Source organism: Bos mutus, chromosome 3 (assembly GCF_027580195.1).
Source record: "Bos mutus isolate GX-2022 chromosome 3, NWIPB_WYAK_1.1, whole genome shotgun sequence".
Taxonomy (NCBI): Eukaryota; Metazoa; Chordata; class Mammalia; order Artiodactyla; family Bovidae; genus Bos; species Bos mutus.
Window position 1 is genome coordinate 52227251 of NC_091619.1, and position 18123 is coordinate 52245373.

The window sequence follows — 18123 nt, forward strand, 5'->3', positions numbered from 1 at the left end:
GGAATCAAGATTGCCGGGAGAAATATCAATAACCTCAGATATGCAGATGACACCACCCTTATGGCAGAAAGCGAGGAGGAACTAAAAAGCCTCTTGATGAAAGTGAAAGTGGAGAGTGAAAAAGTTGGCTTAAAGCTCAACATTCAGAAAATGAAGATCATGGCATCCAGTCCCACCACTTCATGGGAAATAGATGGGGAAACAGTGGAAACAGTGTCAGACTTTATTTTTTTGAGCTCCAAAATCACTGCAGATGGTGATTGCAGCCATGAAATTAAAAGACGCTTACTCCTTGGAAGGAAAGTTATGACCAACCTAGATAGCGTATTCAAAAACAGAGACATTACTTTGCCAACAAAGGTCCGTCTAGTCAAGGCTATGGTTTTTCCTATGGCCATGTATGGATGTGAGAGTTGGACTGTGAAGAAGGCTGAGTGCTGAAGAATTGATGCTTTTGAACTGTGGTGTTGGAGAAGACTCTTGAGAGTCCCTTGGACTGCAAGGAGATCCAACCAGTCCATTCTGAAGGAGATCAGCCCTGGGATTTCTTTGGAGGGAATGATGCTGAAGCTGAAACTCCAGTACTTTGGCTAACTCATGTGAAGAGCTGACTCATTGGAAAAGACTCTGATGCTGGGAGGGATTGGGGTCAGGAGGAGAAGGGGATGCCAGAAGATGAGATGGCTAGATGGCATCACTGACTCGATGTACTTGAGTCTGAGTGAACTCCGGGAGTTTGTGATGGACAGGGAGGCCTGGCGTGCTGCGATTCATGGGGTCGCAAAGAGTCGGACACGACTGAGCGACTGAACTGAACTGAACTGAAAGGTGTTATCCAAGGTGTTATCCAATGGACTGTCCAAGGTGACAACAGCAAGAAATAGTTACAACTAGAACCTAGGTTCTCAGGATAAAATCTCAAGGCTCATCCACACCAGACCACATTGTCTAGGCCACTCAATCCACTTAACTATGCCAATCTCAGTTCTTTCAAAAGCTAAGAAAAAGTTGAATATTTAAGTCTTTCCCCCACTACAATGGACTGAATATTGTGTCCCTGAAAAATATGTATTTTGAAATCCTAATGCTCCAACATGACAGGATTAGGAGGTGGGACCTTGGCGGGTAGGTCACAAGGATGCTGCTTTAATGAATGGGATTGGTGCCCTTATAGAGGGTCCCCAGAGAGCTCTCTTGCCCCCTCCACTTTGTGAGGAAACAGAAAGAATGTGGCTATCTACCGACTAGGAAGTGAGCTCTCATCAGACACTGAGTCTGCTGATCTTACACTTTCCAGCCTCCAGAAACTTTGAGAAATAAATGTTTGTTGCGGTAGTTTGCTGTATAGCAGCCTGAAGGGACTAAGACATCAACTTAAACCAACATTTGCACTGTAAGTGGGCTCCATTTTAATCTTTGGAAAGACCAGGCTATAAATGTATAGCTTTCTGCAATGTCTCCAGTTACATACTATATAATCTGCTTTCTCAGCTAAACTTTTTCTACTAAACACGTTCCACTGAACTATTTAAGAGTTTATATAAATATATAGCATCTGCATTTAATGCTGTATGAAGTCTCAAGCATTCCTATATATTAAATGATGTTAATTTTTCTAATTGAAGTGCTTAAGTGGAGAGTTAGAACATAGCTGTCCTTTGTCATTACAAAGTTGAATACTGTTTGTGTGTCCAGGAAATTTTTTCCAGACCATATTTTTGCAAACAATGAGGATTCAATCCAAATCAGATCTCTATTTCTAATATACAAATGCACTAAATCAATTCAAAGAAACAATGTTAAAAGTAAAGGATTTTATGGTCTTAATCCCATTCCTTTAGCTTTTAAACCTCATTAAAAAATCATAAAAGCTTTTCAAAGCACATGAATTCATTTGACAATCTCACCCCGAAGTCTCTAAGACTGGAACAACAACATTCAAGTTAGACAGTCTTTACTTCCCACTAGTCCTAATTTTACTTTGAAAGCATTTCCAAAATAACCAGTGAAAAAATAAACAAATGATGATCAGATGGTATTTAGAGTCATTCTATGCTGAGAACTGGACGCTACTTCAAAGATCTCTGTCTCTGGCTCCAGGCAGGGACATAGCCAAACAAATCAAAATGGGGTTTCTGTACACTACTCTCACTGATTATTAACTTAAAAAATCACTTTATAGTCTTTCAAAATACTTAGTCCTACTCTTCTCATCAAGATGTTTCTTGGGTCTAACGTATCTTCAGCTGAAATGTAAATTCACCCTGGGAAACAATGCATTAGTGTCCAGGACTCACTTGCTCCTTTGCTTTATACTAAATAATCCTCTGAACCACTCTTCAGAGGTCTGATGACAATTATTTAGCATTTCTCAAGCACTTGAAGAATCACTAGCCAGACACTAGTTTTGTGATCTAGAAGGGAACTACAGGATTCATCTAGTAAAGTGTTTCTCTAACACTAATGCTCATAAATCACTGGAGAGCTTGTTAAATCACATGATAAACCACACTCTCGGAGTTTCTGATTCATTAGGTCTGCAGTAGGCCCCAGGAATGTGTATTTTTAACAAATTCCTAAGTAATGTTGATGCTACTGGTATAAGACTACTTTTTGAGAATCACCAATCTAAGACAGTGGTTCTCAACTTTGGTTTCACATTAGAACCACCTGGAGCACTTTTATAAGAAACTTAAACCCAGATGCCACTCTTAAAGTTGGTGGAAGTGAGGTCAGAGGAGAGAGCTCACAAGATAGACTGGCAACAAAATAACTGGGGACATTCCCTATCTTTTGTCTTCCTGGAAGTTTCAGATGTCTAGAGTGCTCCCTCTCCCCAAAGACTACAAAGTAACAGCTACCATCAACCACAGGAACCTTCAGGTGGGAGGGGGGAACAATGAGTCACTGAGCTACAGAGATCTGCAGTATGGATTTAAGGTCGAGGGGTTAGAAACAGGGGGGCAGCTGAACGGTTATTTCAATCATGTGGGCCAGAAATAATACTGAAAACCTTTGCAATATATTTGAAAAGAAGCAGTGAATAAAATAGTCACTGTATATGAAAATCCAACACCGCTTAGCAACATCAAATATCCTAAAAGAGGACCATGGACAAGCAGGGTCAAAAGAATTCTGATTCTGATCCTACGGCATTATAGGATCTTCCACAGTTTCTAGCACATGGTGTACAGTAAGTATTTGTACAATAAATAACTGAATGTACAAAAATGCATAGGGCAGAAGAGTATAATGTTCACATGTTAGGCAGGATGTATCTAAGGGATTAAGCCTCTCCTTGGAGAAGCAAGATCTTGGAAGCATATAGATGGGAAGGAATTTGGCTAGTTAGTCTGTACATTCCAAACCTTAGTGGCTTAAAAATAAGTTTATTTCTTGTGATTCTGTGGGTGGTTCTTTCACTTCCTGGAGTTGGCTGGCACAGAGATGGCTGGAAGGTTCAAAATGTCCTTATTCATCAGGCTGGTACTTGGTGCTGACTGGAACTTCATGTGAGACTTCCTGTGGTTGTTCGAGTGTCCTCACTCAGCATGGTGCCTGGGTTCTATGATGGTGCTTTCCAAACAGAGAGGTGAAAACTGCAGTTCTTTTATGGCATAGCTCTCAAATCACGGTGTCATGCCCAGCATACACTATTGGCCAAAGGAGTCAAGTACCAGCCCAGATTTATTCGGGAATAAATGCCTCCTCTCAGTGGAAGAACGGCAAAGAATGTGCAGCCATCAGTCTACTCTCTACCCACAAATGATTTACATTCCTCTCACATGAAAGCCTCACCCTCTCCCTAGTCCTGCCCTCCGCCCAAAGTTTTATTCCACTATGGCATCAAGTTCAGGCTTAAAGTCCAGGATCTTGTCATCTAAATTATGTTTGGAATACTATGGGACAACACCCTTAAGATTCTTAGAAGCCTTGCTACCTAGCTGAGAAGAGGCACTGCCTTAAATCTTTCTAAAGTCCTAGTACAGGGCCCTATCCCTGTGCCCTGGCCTTAAGATTCCTACTTTAAGACCAAGTTTTACTGCACTAGCACTGCTCTGGATCTCATCTTTGAGTGCCTTTTGCTTGGAAGAGAAGCTATGAATTAAGAAACAGTTTTATTCATGACCCCAGAAAATTCTGAATTGGAAATATGTCCTCTAAAAGTCTACTTAAAATCTGAACTGTTTCTTCTATAATTAATCTCTCTCTTACTTTAGTCATAAACGTTTTTAAGAAGTCAATTAGTACTTCCAACATTCTGAAGGAAAATCTAAGCTAGATATACAAATCGATTAGGTTCATTTTCTATATTCCATATTACTGTGTCAGTCTCGTCAAGTTTTCTGCCAATACATAACAAGGGTACTGTTTTATACCCTCCAGTAGAAATTTCCTTTCTGCCCTTCCAGCCACCATTAATAATCTTCTTACTTCCCCTTCAGGTTCACTGCTACCTGGTCTCAAAGCCGATGCCAGATGTTTTGTTGTGGCAACACCTCGCTTCTAGGCACCAATTTTTATTTTGGTTCTTTATTGCTATGTAACAAGCCAGCCCAAAACTTAGCAGCTGAAATAACCATTCATCATTTCTGATGATTCTTTAGGATGAAGAGGCAGTTCTGTTTTGCGTGGTGTTGGCTCGAACATTGGGATGGCTGGAAGGTCCAAGCTGCCTCAGTCACAGGGCTGGTGTTCTGGCTGGCTGCTTGGCCTGGACCTCAGCTTCAGCTACTGACCAGGGGCCTTGCCACTCCTTCACATGGCTGTTTAGACTTTCTCACAGCAAGGTGGCTGAGTTCTAACTAAGAAAATTACAAGCACACAAAAGCAGAAGTCACAAAGCCCTTTAAGGCCCAGCCTTACCCCATATGATTTCTGCCACATGTGACAGGTCAGAAAAAATAACAGGGCCAGCCCAGATTTAAAAGGACAGGAAATAGACTCCATCTCTTGATGGGAAAAAAAATCACAAAGTATTTGCAGCCATCTTTAACCCACCACGGGAAGTCCTGAGCATTTAAGTAGCAGATAGTGCCAAAGAAATGAATTCATTGGAAGAATTTGGTGAAATAAGACTAGAATCTCTCTCTCCTTTGTAACATATCAGATGAGGAAGGGCCAAGAGTAAAGGTGGATAGAGAAGCAGGTGAAAGAGCAGCACAGTGTTTCTGGAGCACAGAAATCAAAGGATCTGACGTCATAGTCAAAACAGAGAAACCAAAGGAGAATAGTAACGGGTAACTGTCATTCTGCAGCTTCTTATCCAAAGCTGTAGAGTGGTAAGGGATCTGTGAAACAATCAAATCATATGCTAAATATTAGAAAAATTACCCTTATCATCTGAAGCCCCAAGAGAAAGTTACTGAATATGACAATTGACAGCATGTGACCATCTCTGGAAATCCTAATTAAATCAGAGTTGTTGAAATTTAAGGAACATTGCTTCACTTCTTGTTTCTGATGGTTATGAAATACATCATGTATTTAATTTACATGGTAATTGTGCTTTCAGAAAAAGACCTCTCAATTCTTTGATGCTTTACGTAAGCTACCAAATCATCTAGAATAAAATGAAGAGAAGCTGCAGCCCTATTACTATCTCATTAACAGTAGAGCATAAGCCGCCAGTGGCTACACAATTCCTAGAATGTGTAAATAGACAGCAACCTCAAACCCTTCTCTACCATCTTCATTGTTTATAAAACTGTTTTCCTGACCCCCTCTCATCATCCCAGGGTCAGCAAACCACAAAGCTGAGCCAAACTCAGTCCCTGTGCAGTCCCTCGGGAATCACACATGCTCTCCTTTTAAATGACAACAGCAGGCATCAGTCCATTTCCTTCTAATTCTTGCACAGGTGACCTACCTTTCACAGGAGCAGAATCATACGGACTATTTAACCCAAGAAGAAACCATAGAGATCAGAGTCTAACTCTTTACAAATAAAGAAACTAAATTTCAGAGGTGTTTAAGTAGCTTCTCTAGGGTCACAGAGTAGTACAACATGGGTTTATTGCCTAACGTGAAAAGAACTGAAGTTGAGAGCATTGCTTCTAGTCACCTAGCCTAAGTAATAATAGGCTTTCTTAAACAGTTTTAGAACATGAAGCTGAAAAAATAGTCCAGAATATTTCTATGTTATAAATATTTTAAACCATAAATCAAAATGAGTTCCCCCCTGCCCCGCCCCCGCTCTAGGACACACAAACCAGAATTATGTTTTGGTCTTAACCCTTTCTCTAAAGTTAACATTTACATGCATTCAATCATGGAGTTTAGGACTTTACAAAGGTATACCAAGGAAACACGAGGCCTTGTTTCTGCTCTCATGGGATTTAAAATCCTATTGTGGAGAGATGACATGCATAGTTGAGAGTTAGCAACACCATCTTATACTGTCATTTCAGTGCCAAAATGAGTAGGATGGTGGCCAAAAATAAGCAGTGCATTTGGTTCTACACAAACAAAATACCCAAAGAGAATGGGTGAAACATTACAGAGAATAGTAAAGCAGTGCTTGTCAAAGAGAGGTCAGGATTTTAGTCTGTTATGCAACAAATATTTAGAACATCTACTATGCGCCAGACAGAGTTCTAAGTGTTAGGGAAATACAGAAATGTGCAAGATGGACAAGATCCTGGCTCCCAGGGACCTTACTGTGTAGTAAGGAGAGACAGATTAGATACATGTACATGATAAAATCAGAAAAGCTACGAAGAAGACATAGCTACTTTAGACCAGGGAGTCAGGGCAGGCGTCTCTCTTTAGAGGGACTACCACTAAAATGTAGATGAGAATGGAGCCAACCATGTGATGATATTGGGGGAGATCATCTAAGTAGAAGGCGCAAGAAGCTTAGGATGTGTGCAGATCAGAAGGGAGGACACTTGGCCTCAGTGTCAGAAGCCTGGGGAAAGTTAAGAGTAACAGAGACCTGCAGGCAAGATAAAAGTTCAGATAACAAGTAGTATAGGAGTGGTAGAAAAGCCACTGAAGAGTCACAAGAAGAGAAGTGGCTCATCTGTTATTAGCTTTTCAGAATTCATACTGACCTCGATAATTCAACAGCAAAATGTGGATATACTCAAGAAGTCCAAGTGTCTACCTTCATCTGTAAAAAGAAGGATGATCAGAAAACAGTAGGAGACAGGTCCACTGTCCTCAAGCACTGCTTTACTGGGACTATGTTCAGAGCTGGGTGACACAGCTTTAAGACATATGCCATATTCAGAACACTGGAGAGCCACGCAATTTAACACATAAAAATTAATCATTCATTATGTCCAAGTCAAAAGCTCTGCCACAGAGCTAATTCAAGATTAAACTTCCACAATTACAAAAGATGAATGATGCTTGCAGGAAGCAACAGGAGATGGGACTTGTTTACTTCTGACTTGCCTACTCGAGGAAGGCAAGGCCATCTTTTTATTATGGAAACATACCAAACAAACCAATTCTATGCATTAGAAATGCTACCTTAAACAAAAATCAGGAAAATAGAGACAGGGAGTCATGGAGTCTAAGCCTCTCATAAACATTGATTATATTCTTTAGATCTTTAACGTTAAAGAATTACAAATATCTAACACATACATACACACATATCCTTTCCTACATACAAAATAAACAAAGGATAGGAAGATGATATTTTACCAAAATGCATACAGATTTAATTTTCTGTTTAATTGGTTTTAAAACATCAAAAGGATTTTACTCAAAACATCTGTAAGAACAGTAATCTTTTTACATACTAAGTATTCAGTACTTATTTGCCCCAAGCTACCAATGTAAAAGTAATTATCTTTACCATGTGTTCACAATTCAGAATATTAATCTTACCCTATGAATGCTGGTCAACTGGAAATGCTGCAATTAGTTTCTATTTGAAAAATTCCTAAAGAGAAATCATAAACATACTGTTACATTTTATCCATCACAAATTGCAAGACAATTTTATCCATTTTTGTGGTTCTAAAGTTTCAAACATCTATAACAACTTTCTGAAACATACAAAAGATAACAGTTTAATAAAGCAACTGCTGTTAAAGAGGTCACTTTTAACCTCTCACAAAAGTTGTCAACTAAAACCCAGGGAGGTAAATAAATCATTGGCTGGCACTAGTGGTAAAGAACCTGCCTCCAGTGCAGGAAACTGAGAGACATGGGTTCAGTCCCTGGCTTGAGAAGATCCTTTGGAGAAGGGCATGGCAACCCACTCCAGTATTTTGCCTGGAGAATCCCATGTTCAGAGGGGTCTGGTGGTCTATAGGGTTGCAAAGAGTCAGACACAATTGAAATGACAGCATGCATGCATGTCATAAGTTAAGCATTTAATCCCATCACCATGGCAATTTACAAGGCATAAAATATGAACTTTAAATTTTTAATGAAGAATGAGATAAGCATTATATCTAAGGCACCACTACAAGAAAATTGTTTTCTCTTAACTAAAAGAAAAATTCATTGAAAATATCTATGCTTCTTACAGAAAATAAGGAAACCTGGGGAAAAAAACTTAATGTTTAGGATCATTTTCTCCTTCCAGTTTTATTTTTGTTTTGGTTTTTGCTGCCTGCTAGTTGTATATAATTATACTATTATAAAATTCAATGATAAGATATTGAGATCTTTTTGACTCATCATTTCTCATAGGCTTTTTTGATGTTGTAGTTTCTCTAAGCATGATTTTTAAATCATAACAGTTCACACATGGATATGTCACAGTTTACAAAATCATTTCCCTACTGAATCATAGATTTTTCTCTTTTTATTACTAATAATGCATATTATTACTAATACGTAACTCTGTTCATGTGATTTCCTTTGCAGAGACCTCTGGAAATAGTAAGAGTACTAAGCTAAAGAGCATAAACATTTTAAGGCTTCTGCTGCTGCTGCTAAGTCGCTTCAGTCGTGTCCGACTCTGTGAGACCCCATAGATGGCAGCCCACCAGGTTCCCCCGTCCCTGGGATTCTCCAGGCAAGAATACTGGAGTGGGTTGCCATTTCCTTCTCCAATGCATGAAAGTGAAAAGTGAAAGTGAAGTCGCTCAGTTGTGTGCGACTCTTAGTGACCCCATGGACTGAAGCCTACCAGGCTCCTCTGTCCGTGGGATTTTCCAGGCAAGAGTACTGGAGTGGGGTGCCATTGCCTTCTCCATAAGGCTTCTGATATATCAAATTATTTCCCAAGGAGATTACACTAATTTTCTTTCCTGTAAACAGTATGAGTAATACCCTCATGAGGTGGGAATCATCTTTAAAAATAAAAGTCTTTGCTAATTCCATGTATGAAAAGAATCTCACTGTTGCTTTACTGTTCATTTCTTTGAATTGGCTTGAATGCTTCCCAACATGTTTCACAATGAGTTTCATTACCCTTTTACATTTCACATTTACCTAAACTGGAGTATTTTGCTGAGAGGATACAAATGTAGAACTTAATGCAAACTCTCTCACAATGACAGCTTGTCATCTCAGAGTGAAGCCACTGTTGTCAAGTGGAAAAAAAAAAAAACCCCAACAAAATGTAGCTCAGTGTCTTTATCCAGCCTAAAATCAAATCACTCAAATTCATTTTAGAAACAACAGCAAAAGTTAACACCTCGCTTCCTCCCCAACACCAAACAACAGTACAAGCTGGAATAATTAAATGTGAAAGTACTAAATCACAATGCTTCTAAGATTAGAAATAAATATTCCATATTAGGCAAGATCAAAATAGGACTTGGACTGTCACAGTCATTGTGACAAACACAGCTGCTGAAGCAGCATCAGTGAGTTCCCCAGCTTGCTGTGCTGGAGTGTTACAAAACTGGCCTTATCTGCCTCTGAAAAACATTTACTGTCCCCAGAGGCAAGACACAAGATGTTTATTTTCCTGGGAAAAAAATCAATCCCAAGATAACCTTAAAAATGTATTCTGGAAGATTTGGAGATGACAAACACTGAGAACTCCCTTTCTCAAATAAGAGGTTTTTTCAGAAGGCTCCCAGGCAGGGACACAAAACAGAACACTCCCAAGGGACTGTGGATTAAGGAACAATAGGGGACAACCAGCTTTCTGATAGAAACACAAAAGGTCCCAAGGCTTTTTCTTTGAAAACTGAGACGTCCAGGGGCTCTTATTTCCTTCTAGTCAGTGGAGATAGCAGAGTCTGAGGAAACAAACTTCTCTGTAGTAATGCAAAGGCCTACTGTAAAATTTTTATCTGAGAAAGGCCTTCCATTTGGGAGAATTTGTCTCTCAGTGATAGATTCCTTTTAAGATGTAGCAAGGAGTCAAGAATCTTTCTTTACTATCTAAGCCACCAGGTCAGTATGGCAAGACTCACTGCAATGTCACACTTACTCAACCTGCCTTGTGCAATTCCATAAGTTTAAGGCTTTAGGTTGCATAAAATGAAAGTATCCTATTTTCATCCATTTGAAAGATTCAAACTCTGAACACCAGATTTACTTAAAATTAAGAAAGGGTATTTCACTTCACCAATGGTCCCGCCCTAGGATCACTGTCATGAATCATTGCCTTGAGCCACACTGACCTCCACAGGCTACATTCACTGTTCTTCCCTCTGCTTTCCCAGAAGACTAATAGATCATGGCATCTGGTCCCATCACTTCATGGCAAATAGATGCGGAAACAATGGAAACTGAAAAACTATTTTCTTGGGCTCCAAAATCACCGCAGATGGTGACTGCAGCCATGAAATTAAGATGCTTGTTCCTTGGAAGAAAAGCTATGACAAACCTAGACAGCATATTAAGAAGAAAGACATTACTTTGCCAACAAAGATCTTTATAGTTAAAGTTATGGTTTCTAGTAGTCATGTATGGATATGAGAGTTGGACCATAAAGAAGGCTGAGCACTAAAGAATTGATGCTTGTGAACTGTGGTGTTGGAGAAGACTCTCGAAAGTCCCTTGGACTGCAGGGAGATCAAACCAGTTAATCTTAAAGGAAATCAATCCTGAATATTCATTGGAAGGACTGATGCTGAAGTTGAAACTCCAATACTTTGGCCACCTGATGGGAAGAGCTGACTCTGTAGAAAAGACCCTGATCCTGGGAAGATTGAAGGCAGGAGGAGAAGGGGACAACAGAGGATGAGATGGTTGAATGACATCACTTACTCAATGGACATAAGTTTGAGCAAGCTCTGGGAGATGATGAAGGACAGGGAAGCCTGGTGTGCTGCAGTCCATGGGGTCACAAAGAGCTGGACATGACTGACCAACTGAACAACAGTTCTCTCCTACTATTTTATGACATGTAATAAGTTACTATTTCAAGTTCCTTGAAGACTGGGGCAGAATCTTATTTACCTATATTCTCAGGATCTAGCCCAGTGTCTCTTTCTAAGGCTAGACTTAGGGCCTGGATATTATAGCAGCTTCCCTGTACCAATTCATCAATGGGGTGTTCAAACATCTTTGGAAAGTTAGTGAAATTAAACTTAAATATTATGCCTTTTCTTAGGGATGGTACAGAATATGGCTTGAAGAAAAGGCAAGGAGTCTGCTACTTTTCTTCTGGTCAGTTGAGATCCTGAGAACTGGCAAAAAGGGGAACTAGAGGCGCTCTTTGGCTACCCTGTTATCTCTCATACAGCTCCTGGCTTCTCTTAACAATGTTGTGAACAAATACTTAAAGAATAGCAGGGAGGCGGTCCTAAGAAGGTGGAGGAATAGGACGGGGAGACCACTTTCTCCCCCACAAATTCATCAAAAGAACATTCGAACGCTGAGTAAATTCCACAAAACAACTTCTGAATGCTGGCAGAGGATATCAGGCACTTAGAAAAGCAGCCCATTGTCTTTGAAAGGAGGTAGGAAAAAATATAAAAGACAAAAAGACAGACAAAAGAGGTAGGGATGGAAATCCGTCCCGGGAAGGGAGTCTTAAAAAAGAGAGAAGTTTCCAAACACCAGGAAACACTATCACTGGCAAGTCTGTGGCGAGCCTTGGAACCTCAGAAGGCAACATAATCAGGAGGAAAAATAAATAAATAATTAAAACCCACAGATTATGCGCCCAATGGTAACTCCCAGCGGAGAAGCAGCACAGACTCCCGCATCCGCCACTAGCAAACAGAGGCTGGGCAGGGAGGCCCCGGGCTGCACTGCTTAGATTAAGGACCAGGCCTGAATGCCCCAAGGGCAATCTGAGGGAACTAACTTGAGATAGCAAACCAGACTGTGGGATAGCTATCCAGGGAAAAGCCCTAACCTAAGACACCGCCAGACCCGCCAGACCCGCTCACAGAACAAAGGACTGAACAGAGCTAGCCGGCTGCGGGCCGGCCCACCCCTGCCGGAGACAGGCAGGCGAGGACAGCCAGAGCTGGAAGGGGGCAATTGTGGCCTCAGAGAGGCATCATCTACCAAACTGCAAGCAGATTTTGTTGCTAACCAAGACTTCTTGGTATTCTGGACGGTTGACATCTGCCTGAGAAGGTGTGCTGGTTGTACACCCAGAAAACCAAACAGCAAGGATGGGGGAGGTGATAAGTCACAGCGACCACGCTCACCAAGCACCTGGTCACCTGAGCTGCTCGCACCTGGGAAGGGCACAAAACGCAGGCCCAACCGAGTCTGCGCCTCTGAGGACTACCCAAGTACCTGAACCTGAGCGGCTTAGACCTGGGAAGTGCATACAACCCAGGGCCGGCCTCAGACAGTTCCTGGTAGAGCAACCTAGAGCCTAAGCAGTGTAGACAGAGAAAGCACACATGCCATGAGTGGGGGCAGACCCAGTGGGGCCGAGACACTGCGAGCAAATGCCAGTGTTATTTGTTTGCAATGTTCTTCCCTCCCCACGGTACCACTGAACAACTGAGCCTAAAAAAGTGTCCACCACCGCCCCCTTGTGTCAGGGCGGAAATTAGACACTGAAGAGACCAGCAAACAGAAGAAGCTAAAACAGAGGGAACAGTCTTGGAAGTGACAGGTACAATAGATTAAAACCCTGTAGTTAGCACCGAAAAATGGCAACCCACTCCAGTATTCTTGCCTGGGAAATTCCATGGATGGAGGAGCCTAGTAGGCTACAGTCCATGGGGTCGCAAAGAGTTGGACACGACTGAGCGATTTTACTCACTCACATAGGAAGGGGCCTATAGATCTTGAGAAGTATAAACTGGATCAAGGAACTATCTGAAAATGAACTGACTCCACACTGTCCACAGCAACACCAGAGAAAGTCCTAGATATATTTTTACTATTATCATTCTTTAAATTAAAAGGAATTTTTTAAAGTCCTCTATTACTCCTTTAATTTTCATTTTTATAACCTACTATTACTTTGCAAAAAAAAGACCCTATTTTTTCAAGCAAACTTCATATATATAATTTTTGTGACTTTGTTTTTTTCTTTAACACTGTATTTTTGGGAATCCAACCTCTACTCTAGATTTTTAATCTTTGCTTTTTGGTATTTGTACCAAAAATTTTGTACCTTTAAGAACCCAATCTTCAGTACCCATTTTTACTTGGGAGCAAGATTACTGGCTTGACTGCTCACTCCCCCTTTGGACTCTCTTTTTTCTCCACTGGGTCGCTTCTATCTCCCCCCTCCCCCTTCTCTTCTCTACCCAACTCTGTGAATCTCTTTGTGTATTTTGGACTGTGGAGAACACTTAGGGACCTGATTACTGGCTGGATCTGTCTCTCTCCTTTTGATTCCCCCCCTTTATCATCCTGGCCACCTCTGTATCCTTCCTCCCTCTTCTCTTCTCTGTATAACTCCATGAACATCTCTGAGGGATCCAGACTGTGAAGAGCACATATGGAAGTGATTACTGGCTAGCTTGCTCTCGCCTCTTTTGATTCCCCCTCTTCTCTTCCTGGTCACCTCTATCTCCCTCCTCCCTCTTCTCCATGTAACTCTGTGAACCTCTCTGGGTGTCCTTTACTGTGGAGAAGCTTTTTATCTTTAACCTAGATGAGATGTTTTATCATCGGCGCTGTATAGATAGAGAAGTCTTGAGGCTATATATAGAAAACTATGAAACACTGAAGAAAGAAATCAAAGAGGACAGTAATAGATGGAGAAATATACCGTGTTCATGGATTGGAAGAATCAATATAGTGAAAATGAGTATACTACCCAAAGCAATCTATAAATTCAATGCAATCCCTATCAAGCTACCAACGGTATTTTTCACAGAGCTAGAACAAATAATTTCACAATTTGTATGGAAATATAAAAAACCTTGAATAGCCAAAGCAATCTTGAGAAAGAAGAATGGAACTGGAGCAATCAACATGCCTGATTTCAGGCTCTACTACAAAGCCATAGTCATCAAGACAGTATAGTACTGGCACAAAGACAGAAATATAGATCAATGGAACAAAACAGAAAGCTCAGAGATAAATCCATGCACCTATGGACACCTTTTCTTTGACAAAGGAGGCAAGAATAAACCATGGAGAAAAGACAATCTTTTTAACAACTGGTGCTGGAAAAACTGGTCAACCACTTGTAAAAGAATGAAACTAGAATACTTTCTAACACCATATACAAAAATAAACTCAAAATGGATTAAAGATCTAAATGTAAGACCAGAAACTATAAAACTCCTAGAGGAGAACATAGGCAAAACACTCTCCGACAGAAATCACAACAGGATCCTCTATGACCCGCCTCCCAGAATATTGGAAATAAAAGTAAAAATAAACAAATGGGACCTAATTAAAATTAAAAGCTTTTGCACAACAAAGGAAAATATAAGCAAGGTGAAAAAACAGCTTTCAGAATGGGAGAAAATAATAGCAAATGAAGCAACTGACAAAGAATTAATCTCAAAAATATACAAACAGCTACTGCAGCTCAATTCCAGAAAAATAAACGACCCAATCAAAAAATGGGCCAAAGAACTGAACAGACATTCCTCCAAAGAAGACATACAGATGGCTAACAAACACATGAAAAGATGCTCAACATCACTCATTATCAGAGAAACGCAAATCAAAACCACAATGAGGTACCACCTCACGCCAGTCAGAATGGCTGCTATCTTAAAGTCCACAAGCAATAAATGCTGGAGAGGGTGTGGAGAAAAGCGAACCCTCTTACACCGTTGGTGGGAATACAAACTAGTACAGCCACTATGGAGAACAGTGTGGAGATTCCTTAAGAAACTGGAAATAGAACTGCCATAGGACCCAGCAATCCCACTGCTGGGCATACATGCCGAGGAAACCAGAGTTGAAAAAGCCACATGTACCCCAATGTTCATCGCAGCACTGTTTATAATAGCCAGGACATAGAAGCAACCTAGATGTCCATCAGCAGACGAATGGATAAGAAAGCTGTGGTACATACTCACAATGGAATATTACTCAGCCATTAAAAAGAATACATTTGAATCAGTTCTAATGAGGTGGATGAAACTGGAGCCTATTATACAGAATGAATAAGTCAGAAAGAAAAACACCAATATAGTATAATAACGCATATATATGAAATTTAGAAACATGGTAACGATAACCCTGCATGCGAGACAGCAAATGAGATACAGATATATAGAACAGTCTTTTGGACTCTTTAGGAGAGGGCGAGGGTGGGATGATTTGGGAGAATGGCATTGAAACATGTACATTATCATATGCGAAACGAATTGCCAGTCCAGGTTTGATGCATGATACAGGATGCTTGGGGCTGGTGCACTGGGATGACCCAGAGGGATGGGATGGGGAGGGAGGTGGGACAGGGGTTCAGGATGGGGAATACATGTACACCCGTGGCGGATTCATGTCAATGTATGACAAAACCAATACAATAATGTAAAGTAATTAGCCGCCAATTAAAATAAATATATATTAAAAAAAAATAAAGAATAGCAGGCTGAAGTGGCATCAAATCATTAGCCTGCCCAGAGTGACAAGTTAATAGCCCACCTAGGGTGCTCCCATATCTCAGTCCTGCCTTTGCCCTCATCATAAATACTAAGTAATTATCAAGTGAACCAATAATACCAGATCAGGTTTCCCCACCCAGTTAAGCACCAAGGGTATGGAGGAGCAGGCCTGGCTCTATAAAAGATATGTGCACACAGCTCGAGTACAGACAGTGGGCCTGGAAGGGTGATAAGCAAAGCAGTGGAGACAGGGCCTCGGGCATTTTCATCAGCTCTTGACAGGTGCAGAGATTCAGAAGCAGAGGCTAAGCCTTTACCCTTCAGAAAGAAAGGAGAAAAATTCATATTTGCCAACTTACTCACCAAACATGACATCTCACAAATCTGAATAGAGAAGTGCTGTCAAATTCAGCCTGACTGGCTGCATTATAATGACAGTGAGTCAATTTGAATCACTGATGGATCGCTGGATAAATGCCGCAGCATTCTTAAATGACCTTAATATCTTATCAAATTATGACTTCACAATTCTTCTTTTTTTACAAATTAACAGTATAAGCCAACGAGAAAACGTGTGGGCCAGAGGAAGTATCAAGTTACCACCTAACAAGGATCATGTGTACCGAGTCATTCTGTGTTCACTTGATGCCCAGTTCACCTTCCCCCAAGACCACAGACTCTGGGAAGGTAAGGACGTTGCCCAGGGCCTGCCACATATTAGGTGCTCTCTAATTATTGTAGTTCCAGAATCCTGCATGCTATGATCAAGCTGACAATATTCATGTCCTGGGATGGTTTCAGTCTCATAAAACCAGTAACTTCTGACCATGATCACTGTAAAAAATGCTATATCTGCACTACCATACTGTCAACCCAATGACAAAAATAAATTGCCATGCACTGCAAATCAGACTCATGTTAAGATCAAGCTAATTTCTGACCACAAAATACAAAAGTGTAATGTTCACCAAGTACTGAATGACCACTAAACATTAAACACAGAAGATGTTTAAAGTGAACACTGCTACTCACTCACCCCCCAAAACAAGTAGTGGTTCCATTCCTGGTGCTTCTTCAGCATTGAGGGAGTGCTCAGTGTTGTACTGCTTCTGTTAAACTGCATCACCAAGAGCTGGTCAGATGCCTTCCTGCCTCTCACTATGAGCTCTTAGAAGAGTTCACATGCAAGACAGGGGCTAACACACAAGATTCTCAGTAATTGTCTGCCGAATGGAGAAAGGTGGTGGGAGGTGGAAAGGAGAAGGCTCCCATATAATGTGCTTTTAGTGAGGTAGGTATTATGGTCTCCACTCTAATGGTAGGAAAGGTGAGAATGAGAAGAACGAAGAAGCTTGCTCAGGCTCAAGCTCACAAAGCAAAGCCAGAATTCACACCAGCTCTGACTAAGAGCCATCTGCTATACCGCCTCCCCAGTGAGCTATGTTAAAAGGAGTTTTATATAGAATGTGATAATGCTTAAAAAAAAAAAAACAAAAAAAACCCTACAATCTATCTTAGAGAAACTGAAAGACACAATCTAAAAATCATATCTGTAAAGTTTTCCTGTTCATTACTCAGTATTCCATCCAGTGAAACAGAATCACCAACTGCTCCCTCCATCCTGCTTGCCTCTATTAAGTAATTAAGATCAGCATGACAGCCAGCCAGAGCAGGCACGTACATCCTGCTGCCACAGCCTCTTACAGAGAAACATGCACTCATCCCTGTAATGACAAGAGGAGTAACCCAAGTTTCATCTGTATTTAAATGATGTTTTACATGGCTTTTCTTCCTGGTCTTCCTATTAAAATGAGGTGGCTCAGTAGTAAATAATCTGCCTGCCAATGCAGGAGACATAAGAGACGTGGGTTCAATCCCTGGGTGGGGAAGATCTCCTGGAAGAGGCAATGTCAACCCACTCTAGTATTCTTGCCTGGATAGAGGAGTCCAGAGGGCTACAGGCCATGGGGTCACAAAGAGTTGGACACGACTTAGCAACTAAAACAACAAAATAAATTTATGCCATAACATCTAAATATGACCTTTCTGAATGACTTAATAAAGAAGTACTGCATGTCTTAATCTGTTAGTTGCTTTGTTAGGCCTAGTGCTTACCTGACACCCTTACGAGGAAGGGAGTGTAGCAGAATGGTTAAGATCAAGTTCTGTGTCATTTGCCACCTGCTTGATCTAAATAAACTAAGTATCAGTTTTCTCATCTGCAAAATAATGATGACAATAAGAATTAAGTGTTTTAAGA

General features: G+C 40.8%; 1 protein-coding gene across 5 annotated transcripts in view; it reads right to left on the minus strand.

The window, feature by feature from the left end:
* Positions 1–18123, minus strand: part of LRRC8B (leucine rich repeat containing 8 VRAC subunit B) — a 78957-nt gene that overhangs the window by 19865 nt on the left and 40969 nt on the right. The window contains exons 2-4 of one of the 5 annotated variants that reach the window (XM_070367731.1): positions 17979–18082; positions 7843–7897; positions 7056–7114 (exon numbers count right to left, since the gene is read on the minus strand). The exons of 1 other annotated variant lie outside the window; for it this stretch is intronic. The gene's annotated coding sequence lies outside the window, so the exon portion shown is untranslated. The remainder of the gene's footprint in view (positions 1–7055; positions 7115–7842; positions 7898–17978; positions 18083–18123) is intronic. 3 more of the 5 variants (XM_070367730.1, XM_070367733.1, XM_070367732.1) reach the window with 3 other exon arrangements.